Consider the following 12,538-nt stretch of genomic DNA (forward strand, 5'->3'; position numbering starts at 1 on the left):
CAGATTTGAATTTTGATGGTTCCGTTAGCTTCGTTAGGTGATTTTGGACTTAGGAGCACGTCCAGAATGTGATTTGGAGGCCCTTGGTAGAATTAGGCTTGAATTGGCGAAAGTTAGAATTTTGGCAATTTTAGTCGGTAGTGAAATTTTTGATATCGGGGTCGGATTGGATTTCTGGAAGTTGGAGTAGGTTCATGGTGTCATTTCTGACTTGTGTGCAAAATTTGAAATCATTCGCACATGGTTTGTATGATGTTATGGGATATGTTGGTATGTTTGGTTGAGGTCTCGAGGGCCTCAAGTTGATTTCGGGTAATTAAGGGAACAAGTTTAGAAATTGGAGGAGTTGCTAAAGTTGGAACTCAGCTGTCATAACCGCACATGTGGAGTGGGACATGCAGGTGCGAGCCTGCAGGAGCGGCTAAGAAGCCGCAGATGCGGACCCAAGGGAATTGAGTAGGAGCGCAAGTGCGAAGTGTTTCTCGCAGCTGCGATAGGCGCAAATGCGGACAGGCAAGTACAGGTACGAGAGTGGATGCGCAGGTGCGAGGTCGTTTCAAAACCTACGACGATCGCAGATGTGGTCATGAGGCGCAGATGCGATTACAGGGATTTAAGTGATTTTCTGCATATGTGGATGTGTTTGCGCGGAAGCGGCATCGCAGGTGCGCATTTTGGGCCGCAGGTGCGAAAAGCCTGGGCAGAACCTATAAATAGAAGACTTCGCAAATTTATGCTCATTTGCACCATTTTCAACATGGACTTTTGAGATTTTGGAGTGATTTTTGAAGGGGATTCAAGGATATTCATTGAGTTAAGTTGCTTGAGCCCTATTATCATTAACTATGGTATTTTCCTGTTGATTTCCCACCTAATTAGTGGGATTTTTGAAGTGAAATAAGGGGTTAGGGCTTGGGATTTTGGAGAGAGTAATTTGGGGATTTGAGGGACCAAATGATATCGGATTTTGATGAAATTGGTATGGGTAGACTCGTGAGTGAATGGGCTTTCTAGTTTTGTGACTTTTATCGGATTCCCAGACGTGGGTCCGGGGCCGGGTTTGAGTGAATATCGGGATTTGGCCTATAATTTGGTATTTTTCTTGTGGAATTGGTCCCTTTAGCCTATATTGATCGTATTGTATTGCTTGTGGCTAGATTCCGAGCGATCGGAGGCTGAGTTGAGAGGCAAGGGCATTACAGAGTAGGGTTTTTGCTCGGTTGAGGTAAGTAACCCTTTCAAACTTGGTTCTGACGGTTCGAAACCCCGAACTACGTGTCATGTAGTATTGAGGTGATGCACATACCAAGTGACGGGCGTGCGGGCGTGCACCGTGAGAATTGTGACCTGGTTCATTCCATGGCGTCGTTTAATGACTCTTTCTTGTTGATATTTATGTTTCCCTTATGTGATAAAGTAATTGAGTTGCAAAATATGCTAGAGATCATGTTAGGGCTTCACGCCGATACTGTTGGGACCCCTAGTGGTCATTTCCTGCGTTCATTCACTGATTTCACCATTATTTTGTACTCATTCATATTCATGCATTTCATATCGTATCTCAGTCTTAGTTGTTACTATTGGCATAGCATATTACTGTTTCCGGGCTAGTTTCCATGACATTGTAAGCCTATGGGTGAGACTGGAGAGTGATGACTGAGTGAGGTCGAGAGCCTGATTATGAGTGACAAATACGGGGTCGAGCTGCACACCACAACAATTATATTGATTATGATAGCGCTTGTGAGCACGTGATTTTTACCCTATATGAATTACTCCCATAAATTCAAAACAAAAATGAATTTTTCCCATTATTTGCAAATTCGTAGATTTTTGTAGTTTTGTTTGCATTTGTCCGTGCATGTTTAATTTTGTTTAATTCATGAAAATACAAAAAAAGGCATTTTCATTTAGGATCTAATTTTGCACTTTTGTGTTAATTAGTAATTTAGTTGTTTACAAATATAGAAAAATCACAAAAAATAACCCATTTTTGCACTTAGCTTCGAATCTTGTAGTTTTCTTTGATTTGGTAATTAATTAGTTGTTGTGAATATTATTTTTGAGTAAATAATCTAATTTGGTGGGATAATTTGGTTTGGGATTTAATTTAGGTTTTATTTTAAAATTTTAATTTTGGAAAGAAAAGAAAAACTTGAAATTGGAAAAGAGAAGAGATTTTGAAATAAAAGGATTTGAGCTTTGGGCTCATCAATTGATTCCCCCCCTAGGCCCAAACACCTTTCTCCTAAAATCTTCTCAAACCCAGCCCAAACCAAACGCCCCAACCCGTCTGCCCCCCCCCCAAACCCTGACCAGTCACTGACCCGCCCCGTTATCTCTAACATAACAGACCCCTTACTAGCAAAACCTAAGTTCCCAAAAGCAGCGCCACTGTTCATCTTCTTCTTCATCTCAGACGCGTTCAACTCGCCAAATCTCAATCGAGAAAGCTCAAATTCACCCCACGCGCTCCCCCTCTCTCCCCGTCAGCAAGATTCTAACGGCCTCTGACAAAATAAGAAGGTTCCCTATGGATTTTTCACGTGCCCTTTAACTCTTGAGCGATTTGTTGGACGTATGGGGGCCGTGGATGGATGGAAATCAATTCATTCCCTCCATCTGTCCCTAAATCGTTCATCGAAGATTTAGAGGATTTGGAGATTTTTATAAGAAGGTTCGAGATTTTTGAGGGGATAGGAAGGTAAGGATTTTCTCGTTTGGGGGGGGGATTTTTTTGAGAGTTCTTGAGTTTTTGGGGGTGAGAGTGCTCGAGGTTTTTCTTTTCAACCCTCTTCAGAAAAAGAAAAGAAAAAGCAAAACATATATATATATATACAATCTGAGTTCGATTTCATTCAGGGTTTTTACGGAATTTCAAGGTTCATCAGCAAAAATCACCAAAAATAGATTTCGTCTTTTTGCATTTCATCTTTTTCCTAATTTCTGGTCCTCAACAATGGAGTTTGATTAAAGTTTGAGTTGGAATTTGCGTTTAAGTTCTAAATCTCGGTATCGTTTCAAATTTCTGTCTGAGCTTTTGATTTCTACTCGTTTCGGTTGCTGATTGTTGGTGTTAGCTATTGGATTTCACTTGTATTCAATGTTTGAGCAAAGTTAATCGGAGGTGTTTATTGATTCCAGGTTCATTTTTTCTTCATTATTATTTGTTTTTCCGTGATTCTGTGTCCTGTGCTCATGTTCCGTTATGTTTTTAGTCTAAGACTACCTGAAAGTCAGTGTTTGTTGTTTAGATTAAAGGCTGAGTTCTGTTGGCCTTGATTCAGGTATGTTTCTGTTTTTGTGTTTATTCTATATTGAACGAGCGATTGTACACACTGATATAATGGCTGCAGTTGAATAAATTCGCACACCCGTTTGTTAAATTTGAGCATTGAAACAAATTCATGAAACCTTAAGGGTGGAAGCCTTCTTGTTTGATCATTTCTACTGGTTTACCTACAGTTTAAATGCTAAATGATTGTTGGGGTTGGTTCCCTTGTGAATTAGTGGATCGACACACATTTAGCTTCACCTATAAGGCCATAGAGATTAATGTTCACATTTCCAGCAGTCATTTCTGTCCTTAGGCTTCTTGAATAGAATCAGACATGAAAATTATGAAGTATTATGGCTGCCTAGTAGGTATCAAAGTTGGTATATGTGGGAATGAGTTTTGGAAAAGAATTCTTGTTTGTGTGTGGAGTTTAAACTTGCAATAAGCCATGAGACTCCTTCTAATCATTGTCCATTTGATGGTCAATTAGTTCGGTAGCTTAGGGATATTCATTGAACTTCGATTTGTTTGGTTTTCACTTGTATGGTTGGGGCGTAACTAACTGCATATCATCTGAGCAAGTTGTCAATAAGCGGCGCGTTCATGTGTTCGTATCTTAAGTATTCTGGATTGTATATGTTGGTTTTTTTGTTCGAATTCGATCTTCGTTGGCCTCGCAATCTCGTCTGTTGTAGGTGCTGGAGTATTTTGGCCTCTAAAATCTTTTGAGCCGGGTAGTTTGAGCTATGAGGGGCACTGTATTGTCATTATTTCGCTGATTCTGTGTAACTAGGCCTACCAGTTCTTCTTCACCTCTATTTGGCCCACTTCTTGTTTGTTTCGCTGTTGTCCGAAATGTGTTTGCAGTTTAAATGACTACTGTAGGAGATTTTACTGCTATGGAATCTGCATATATGTATTCACTTCAATACTCTACCAAAGGAATTGTGAACCATTGTCGTGCTTTCTCTGAGTTGGTTGCGAGTCTTGTAATTCCTTTGCTGATGTAAGTTCACAGCCAGTGTTAAGAACCTTGTATGCTATTTTATGTCATCTATTAGAGTTATCGTTTGAGTTAATTAGGATATAAATCAGTACAAATTCGTGATAGTTTCAGCTCGACTGAACTATTTGTTTAGTTGAATTTATTCAATTGCCGTTTTATTCCTTTCCGATAAATTTTGTTCCTGAAACACGTTAACATCTTCGATGAGGCTTTAATTTGATTCAATCTTCATATTTTTGTTTTTCTCTTTGATGGATGATTCAACCTGGGTTTGCAACACATGAACTGAGGTCTTGAACAATTCGTTCCATTTGTCTGTGTCGGAAGAACTCTTTTTGTTTCTTTAAGCTTCGCCATTGCAGCTGGAAGAAATCGATAGAGCTTAACATCTTAATTTTAACTACTAGTTAGTTTGGTTTTTATTTCTATGATTCTGGGATAAACTTAGCATGTTAGCACGATAAATGTGAATATCACTGTTTGGTATTATTTGTGTAGTTAAGTGATATCCTTTACTCAATTGTGATTATCGAGTTTCTAGTTCCGTGTCCTCACTAAGAATGAATAGCATAAGTTAAAACATTTATCCATTGTATAAGTCTGTTCGATCAGCTCCTGATGCATTGGTTTGGCTTTTCATTAGTTCATGTAGTCTAAATCTAAGGCTCTTGACCTTTCCCACATAATTCTTAGAATTCGAGGTGTGTCATTTGGAAAAATTCCATGGCCCTCGCACAGTTGCAAATGCGTAGTTGCTTTAGGCGCATTGTTTTAATAATATTACCTTCCTAAATTCGGGTACGCATTTATGTGACCCAAAAACCAAATCTCAACAATGTTAAGATATGTCGAAAGCCACAGGTGCATTTATGTGACGTGGTTTGAGGCGTGTTTTAATAACGTTGCAATCTTCTTTAATTAATTAAATAAAAGCGGTTAAAAAGTTAAGCTTGCACATAGGTTCGTAATTATTTAGAATCAGATAATTAAGCTGAATATAATGGTTAAGCGACCGTGCTAGAACCACAGAACTCGGGAGTGCCTAACACCTTCTCCCGGTTTAACAGAATTCCTTACCCAGATTTCTGGTTCGTAGACTGTTAAACAGAGTCAACCTTTTCCTCGACTCGGGATTTGAATTGGTGCCTTGGGATACCATAAATCTCCCAGGTGGCAACTCTGAATCTTTTAAAATAAATCCCGTTTCGATTGTCCTTTAATTGGAAAAACTCCTTTATACACCCTCTCGGGGTGTAGGTAGAAAAAGGAGGTGTGATAGCTCTGGCAACTCTGCTGGGGAACGAACCCAGAATCTCTGGTTCAGGGTTCAGAATTCGAGCTTAGAATAATTGTTGTATTTAGTTTTATTTATTATCTGATTTTGTTCACATGTTTGGGCCTAATGTGCTAAGTGCTGCTTTTTACCGCTTTGATATTATCTGAACTGTATATAAATTGCTACGAAACCCTTCTCTTCTCATCTTAGGGAATATGCTCGCTGGTCGAGACTCTCTATTCTGTTAGTGTCATACCCTGAAATAAGAAAGAGGCTCGGACAAGTTACTAAGCCGGAAAGCCTTTTGGTTCCCGGTACGTAGCCCCCTCCTCGACTCGAGTTGTCCGCTCGGGTACACAGTCTAGAACAAATACCCAGGTTTTGAACCTAGAATAACTCAGCTTCATTCCGGATCCCTAGTAGGAACGTTTGGTTGCATCATGTGCATTTGACTTTGGAGGCTCAACACAGGGGTTGGGTCTGTCTAGGACAGGTGTACCAAAAATGAAAAATGACCATCCTGATACATCTTACTTGCTACTTGTGCATTTATTTGCTTCAGACTTGCATGTTGACCTGCTTTTGAATATTTGTAAAGTTGAGGAAAGAGAAATAGCAGTAGAAGGGGTTAAAGAGAGTTAATCGCCTATTTTGAAAAAAAAAAATCAATGTCCAAATAGTGTCGAAACTCTGCAGAATTTTTGAGAAAATGAAAAAATAGTTGTTTTATTTGCCAAAGAAAAAGTTTGTTTTCAAAAATAGGTTATTTTATTTGCCAATTAAAAAAAGTCTTGATTTCAAAAATAGTTTGTTTTATCTGCCTGAACTACGCTAGTTTGATTCTCATAGGGTGTGAGATACGTAGGCAACCCCCATCGGGTCCAACTTCCTTTTTGCAAAAGTAACCCAAAAGAACAAAATTTTACTTTTATCTGAAAATAGTTAGGGCGATGCCATTCTTGTCAGAAATAGCCGAATGTCCTTAAAAAGGGCGCCGGAAGGCTGTTTTGCAAGAACAACCACCTGTGGTCATTTTTTTAGTTTTTACCGGTTAGCCAACACAACCTTAAAATCTTCGCCCCGAGGTGCTGGGAGGCCGTATTTACAAAACCGGATTATATTTTCAAATGAAAAGAAAAAAAAAAGAGAAAAACGTGTGTCCATTTTATTTTTGAGTCAATTGAATCGTGATTCTTTTTTTGCTTAACCACCCTAACAAATGTACAGAATGAGCACGAGTCAGAATTTGCCAATAACAGTCCTGAGCAAGGTCCCTTTGGAATTACATATGTGGTGGGATGATCTGGGTAAATCGGGACAAGACACGGTCAATCAATATCTGGGAGGCCTCACTGGGTTGGTTAAGATTAATCCCAGGGGAGACATCGTAAAGGCGTTGGTTACATTTTGGGACCCGACCCACAACGTATTTCACTTCTCGAATTTTGAACTTATCCCGACATTGGAAGAAATAGCCGGATATATTGAGAGTCCTAAAATTCCTTTGAGACACCAGTACTTGATTGCTCCAAGGGCCATAGTCGTGCACAGATTCCTAGACTCTTCGAAAATAAGCAGGGGGGTCTACAACCCAGACTTGGCAACCGTTTTTTGTACTTTGCAGTTTATATACAACAGATATGGTCATGTAGGGGGGTTCAACAAGCCGAAAAACAAAATCTGCAGCAAAGGAAACCGCCTTAAGTGGGAAGAACATAGGTGTTTTGCTTTTATGGTGGCCTTTTTGGGACTCGTGGTGTTTCCTAGAAAAGACGGAAATATTGACATACGAGTATCTGGGGTTGTTATAACTTTGCTTACTCAGGACAACAGCACCCTCGCGCCCATGATAGTAGCCTAGATCTTTTGTGCTCTCACAGCCTGCAAAGCCGGATGAGACTTTTTCGAGGGGTGCAACATGTTGTTGCAGATGTGGATGATCGAACATTTGTGCGATCAACCTCAATTTATGAGTTATGGGTCGACAGAAAAAACATGCATAGAAGAATTTTACACGAGGGTTAATGGTATCAGCTTGCCAGAGGGGGTCACAGAGTGGGTAACGCGCCTCCGCTCCATCACTGCAAACCAAATAGAGTGGTCATTTGGATGGCTGCCTGTGTATGAGGTCATATACATGCCAGCCACCGGGCCTCATTTCCTCTTGATGGGACTTAGGAGTATCCAGCCTTATGCCCTATATCCGGTTTTGAGGCAGCTCGGGAGATGCCAGATAGTTCTGAGAGATGAAGATCTTAGTGCTCATATAATTGAGATCGGACCTACCGGTCAATTTCATAAAGCAGTAGTCCGTCAAATCTGGAGCAAATGTTAATACTTAACAGCCAATACATGTGTACGTGATCGATCTAAGGGTGAGGTTTCACCAGGATACCTTGCTTGGTACAGAAGATAAATTGAGTTTGGAAGACCGGCCAAAAGACCCCACCTTCAGGAATTTGTTGAGGCGTCACAAGAACAGTGGGTTTGGTTGGCCAAGGAAAACGAGTACAGAGCCACGATAGGAAAATTGGAAAAGCAAACCAGAGAACTTCAATTCGAGAGTAGCTTGCAAGTTGCGGCAGATGAAGGAAAAAAGAAAAGGCTAGCCAAAGAAAATGAGGTCCTTCGAGCTCAAATTCTGAAAATGAAAGTAGCGGTAGAAAATCCAGCCCGAAGAAACAGAGATGAAAAACTCATAGCTAACCTGAGGCAGAAAGTGAGTGACTATAGTTTCGATTTGAACAAAGCAGAAAATGAACTAGCCAAGGCTCAAAAACAATTGGATAAAAATACAGATGAACGGGTACGCCTGGTTAAGCAGTTGAGAGAAAGGTACGACAATGAGGTTGCAGGGTTGAAGAAAAGGGTCATCGCCACGGAAAACAAAATGATCAAGCAGGCAAAAGACTTCAAGGTTGAAAGGGAACACTGTTATACGACATTGGCGCAGTAAGAAATAGACTTGTAACAGCTTCAGGAACAAAATTATGCAGCTGAGCAAACTTTGGAGGCCAGGGCCCAACAAATTGGGCATTTGTTACAAGAAAAGGGCATCATAAGAGAGAGAATTAGAAATATCGCTGACTACATCGTTATGAAGTGCCACATCTGTGAGGATATGACTCGCACTACATTCTTTGCAGCGGTGATGACCTTTGTTAAATAAATAATGAACGACTTGGACCGACTTCAAAGGGATCTTGCACATAGGCCCGTGGCGAGACCGAATGATGTCCCGCGGGCACCAGGAGCATTGATGTACTCGTGATTTTCCATTTGAGTCTGTATTTCATTTTCTGTCAGAGTCTGTAAGTCATGTTGGGTTTGTGTTTTCTTTCTATTTTTGAGTTTGTATTTCTTTGGAGTATGATAGCTTATTTTCGGAGTCTGTATTTTGTCTTTGCATCAGAGTCTGTTAGTCTTTTGGAATTTGCTAGTATGGAGTCTTTGTAATCGAAGTATCTGTTTTTATAAAAACTGAAAATCCCAAAAAAAAATGTTTTAATACTTTCACACTTATCTCTCAGAACTACGCTCGGTCTAATTCATGCGGGGTCATGATATGTAGGCAATATCCATAGGATTCGACCATAACCAAAAGAAAGAAAAGAAAGAAAAGGAAAGAGAAAAAAGGGAAAGAAATAAGAGGAAAAACAAGAGAGTAAAGGAAAGGAAAAAGCGAAAAAACAAGAAAGAAAAAGAGAAAATAAGAGAGAGTAAAAACAAGGAGAGAACAGAGGCTAGAATGAAAGGAAGGGAAAGGAAAGAAAAGGGGATGTTTGCAACTAAAAGAAAGAAAAGGCCGAGATGATGCATGCAACCGATCAAATACATAATAGAGAGACGGTTAACTATTTAGGTGTATTCATGCCCAATGTGCGGTTACCAATCTGTTAAAGCCTAATCGCTAACAAGGTTGTTTGTTTGATGTATTAAGTTCAGGCAGGTGGTTAGTTGACTGGCATTCTGGCAACTCACTCCTACAATACCGGATTGAAAGACAGGCTTAATATGGTCGACCAGGAATCGGAAACAAGTATTATCGACCCGTCGAAAGAGCTGGAAGAAATGGACGTTAATGCAATGAGGGAGGAAATGTATAAGCTGAAACAACAGATGGCTGAAATGTACCAAGCTTGGGCGAAGGGGCATCCACCACCGGTTTATCCCACCAATCCTGCTTATATCCCACCATCAGCCCAACCTCAAGAACCTCCCACTGTGAACTCATCTCCAGCCTTTCCCCTTTACCAACAATGCCAAGGCACCACTTCCCATACTTCTCAAGCTGCACCACCCAAACAAGTCCTGTACCCTCCCCCGCCAATTACACCTATTTTTGTGGCACCTCCACCTGCTACATTACACCGATCTTCCAGTGAAACCCTATTCCAAACTCATGATAACCAGTACTATCCCCCTGAACCCACCTTCAAAGTTCTAGAACCATATCCTTACAGTCCTCATCTTGATATCCCGGCAGAGACCGAGAAACCGCCCAGAAATCCTGAGCATGAAGAGATGATCAGAAAGGTCAAAAGCTTAGAGCAATCATTCTGAGATATGAGGGGGCTGGGAGGCCAAGTAAGTGTGGCCTATAAGGATTTATGTCTGTTCCCAGATGTTCAGTTGCCAGCAGGGTTCAAAATGCCCAAGTTTGATCTGTACGATGGGCATGGCGACCCGGTAGCACACTTAAGAGGGTTCTGTAGCAAGATGAGAGGAGCAGGTGGAAGAGATGAATTGCTGATGGCGTATTTCAGCCAAAGTATGAGTGGGTCAGTGCTAGAATGGTACACCAGACAAGATCATAGCAGGTGGTACACATGGGACGATTTGGCCCAAGCCTTCGCTTGTCATTTTCAGTATAATCTCGAAATCATCCCAGATCGTCTGTCATTGACGAAGATTGAGAAGAAGCCCGGTGAGAGTTTCCGAGAATACGGGTTCCACTGGAGAGAGCAAGCAGCAAGGGTTGACCCCCGATGAAACAAAGCAAGATGGTTGATTATTTCTTGCAGGCTTTGGAGCCCACTTATTTTGGTCATTTGGTGTCAGCAGTGGGCAAGTACTTTAATGAAGTTGTGAAAATGGGAGGCATGGTTGAGGAGGGACTCAAGTCCAATAAGATCATGAGTTACTTAGCAATCAAAGCAATCACCTAGTCCATTCAAAACGGTACTGGGGGTGTACTCGGAAAGAAGAATAAAGAGAATGTTGCAACGATCGAGTCGGCAGCTTGGGGTGGATCCAGGAACCTTCCACCATTCTACAACCAGCCTTGACCCTATCCCCAAACATACCCCCACACTCCATATAGCCCACCACAATACTACTACCCACCACCAGATCCCCATTTTTCTGTCTATCACGCACAAACCTATACCCAACCTCCCGCTCACGCGCAATGGCGTGCACCAGCTCCACAGAGTCCCTACCAAGCTCCACAAAATACCCATCCACCCCCAAAAACCTACAAAAACCCTCCTGGAATATGTTTTCGACCCAATAAATCCTTTAAGAATGAAAGGTTGCAGAAGCCAAAGACATTCACTCCATTGGGAGAATCATATACCAGCCTATTCCACAGATTGAGATAGTTGGGTATGTTGAATCCGATTGAGGCCAAAATGCCGAATCACCTTCCCAGAAATCTTGATCGCTCGATAAGTTGTGAGTATTGTTCAGGGGCCCTGGGCCATGACACAGAGAAATGCTGGAAACTAAAAATAGTTGTACAAGAGCTCATTGATACTTATCAGATCGAGGTTCAGGCCCCAGAAACACCAAACATCAACCAGAATCCGCTACCAGCTCACCATGAGACCCATATGATTGAGTTGATACACAAGGGAGGGGAGGCTAAGAAACTCTCGCAGACGGTGATGATGATCCGCTCCAGTGAAACCAGTTCAAAGGAAAAGGTAACCAGTGGGAAATCAGTGATCCAGTTGAAAGGGATAGACAATAAGCCAGCTGCGGTAGCCGGGAAAGGGTCATCAAGCGCTGTCATAGTGAAACCAGAGAATGTTAAAGTGGTGGTACGTGGTACCAGGGGTTACAAGTAAACCTGTTGTGGTCGTGAAGGGTGCTCGCACGGACCCTGTTATTATAAAACCAGTAATTCAGCTCCCAGTGATCAACAGCAAGACGGTCCTGTGGAATTATGAATGAGTGACAGTAGCTTACCGAGGGAAAGAGGTTAAAGAAGAAGTGTGTGAGACCCATGGTTTAACTCGATCGGGGAGATGCTTTGCCCTCGAAGAGTTGAGAAAAGCTAAGACCTCAAAAGATAATCCAGTATTGGTGAAGAAAGCGGTGACTGAGGAAGAAGAAAAAGAATTTCTGAGAAAGATGAAAGCGCAAGACTATTTCATTGTGGAGCAGTTAAGGAAGACACCAGCTCAGATCTCTCTCTTGTCATTACTGATCCATTCAGACGAACGTCGTCATGCTTTGATGAAGATCTTGAACGAAGCCCACGTTCTTGACAAAATCTCAGTAAACCACTTGGAAAAGATAGCTAACAAGATATTTGAGGTAAACCGAGTCACTTTTTCTGATGATGAGTTACCCATGGAGGGTACCGAGCACAATAGATCCCTCTATCTGACAGTGAAATGCGAAGACTCCGTGGTTACTCGGGTACTGGTTGACAACGGGTCTAGAGCGAACATCTATCCTTTCGCCACAGTGAACAAGCTGCAAGTGGAGGATGAAAGAATTCACAAGAACAATATTTGCGTTTGAGGATTCGACGGTAGAGGGAAGGATTTAGTCGGGGACATAGTGCTTGAGCTCACAATAGGGCCAGTTGAATTTACTATGGAATTCCAGGTGCTCGATGTGGCTGTTTCATACAATCTATTATTGGGACGACCTTGGATCCATGCTGCCAAAGCAGTCCCGTCTACTCTACATCAAATGGTCAAGTTTGAATGGGATCGACAGGAAATTGTTGTACATGGCGAAGATA

The sequence above is a fragment of the Nicotiana sylvestris genome, chromosome 8 (assembly GCF_000393655.2).
Source record: "Nicotiana sylvestris chromosome 8, ASM39365v2, whole genome shotgun sequence".
Classification (NCBI taxonomy): Eukaryota; Viridiplantae; Streptophyta; class Magnoliopsida; order Solanales; family Solanaceae; genus Nicotiana; species Nicotiana sylvestris.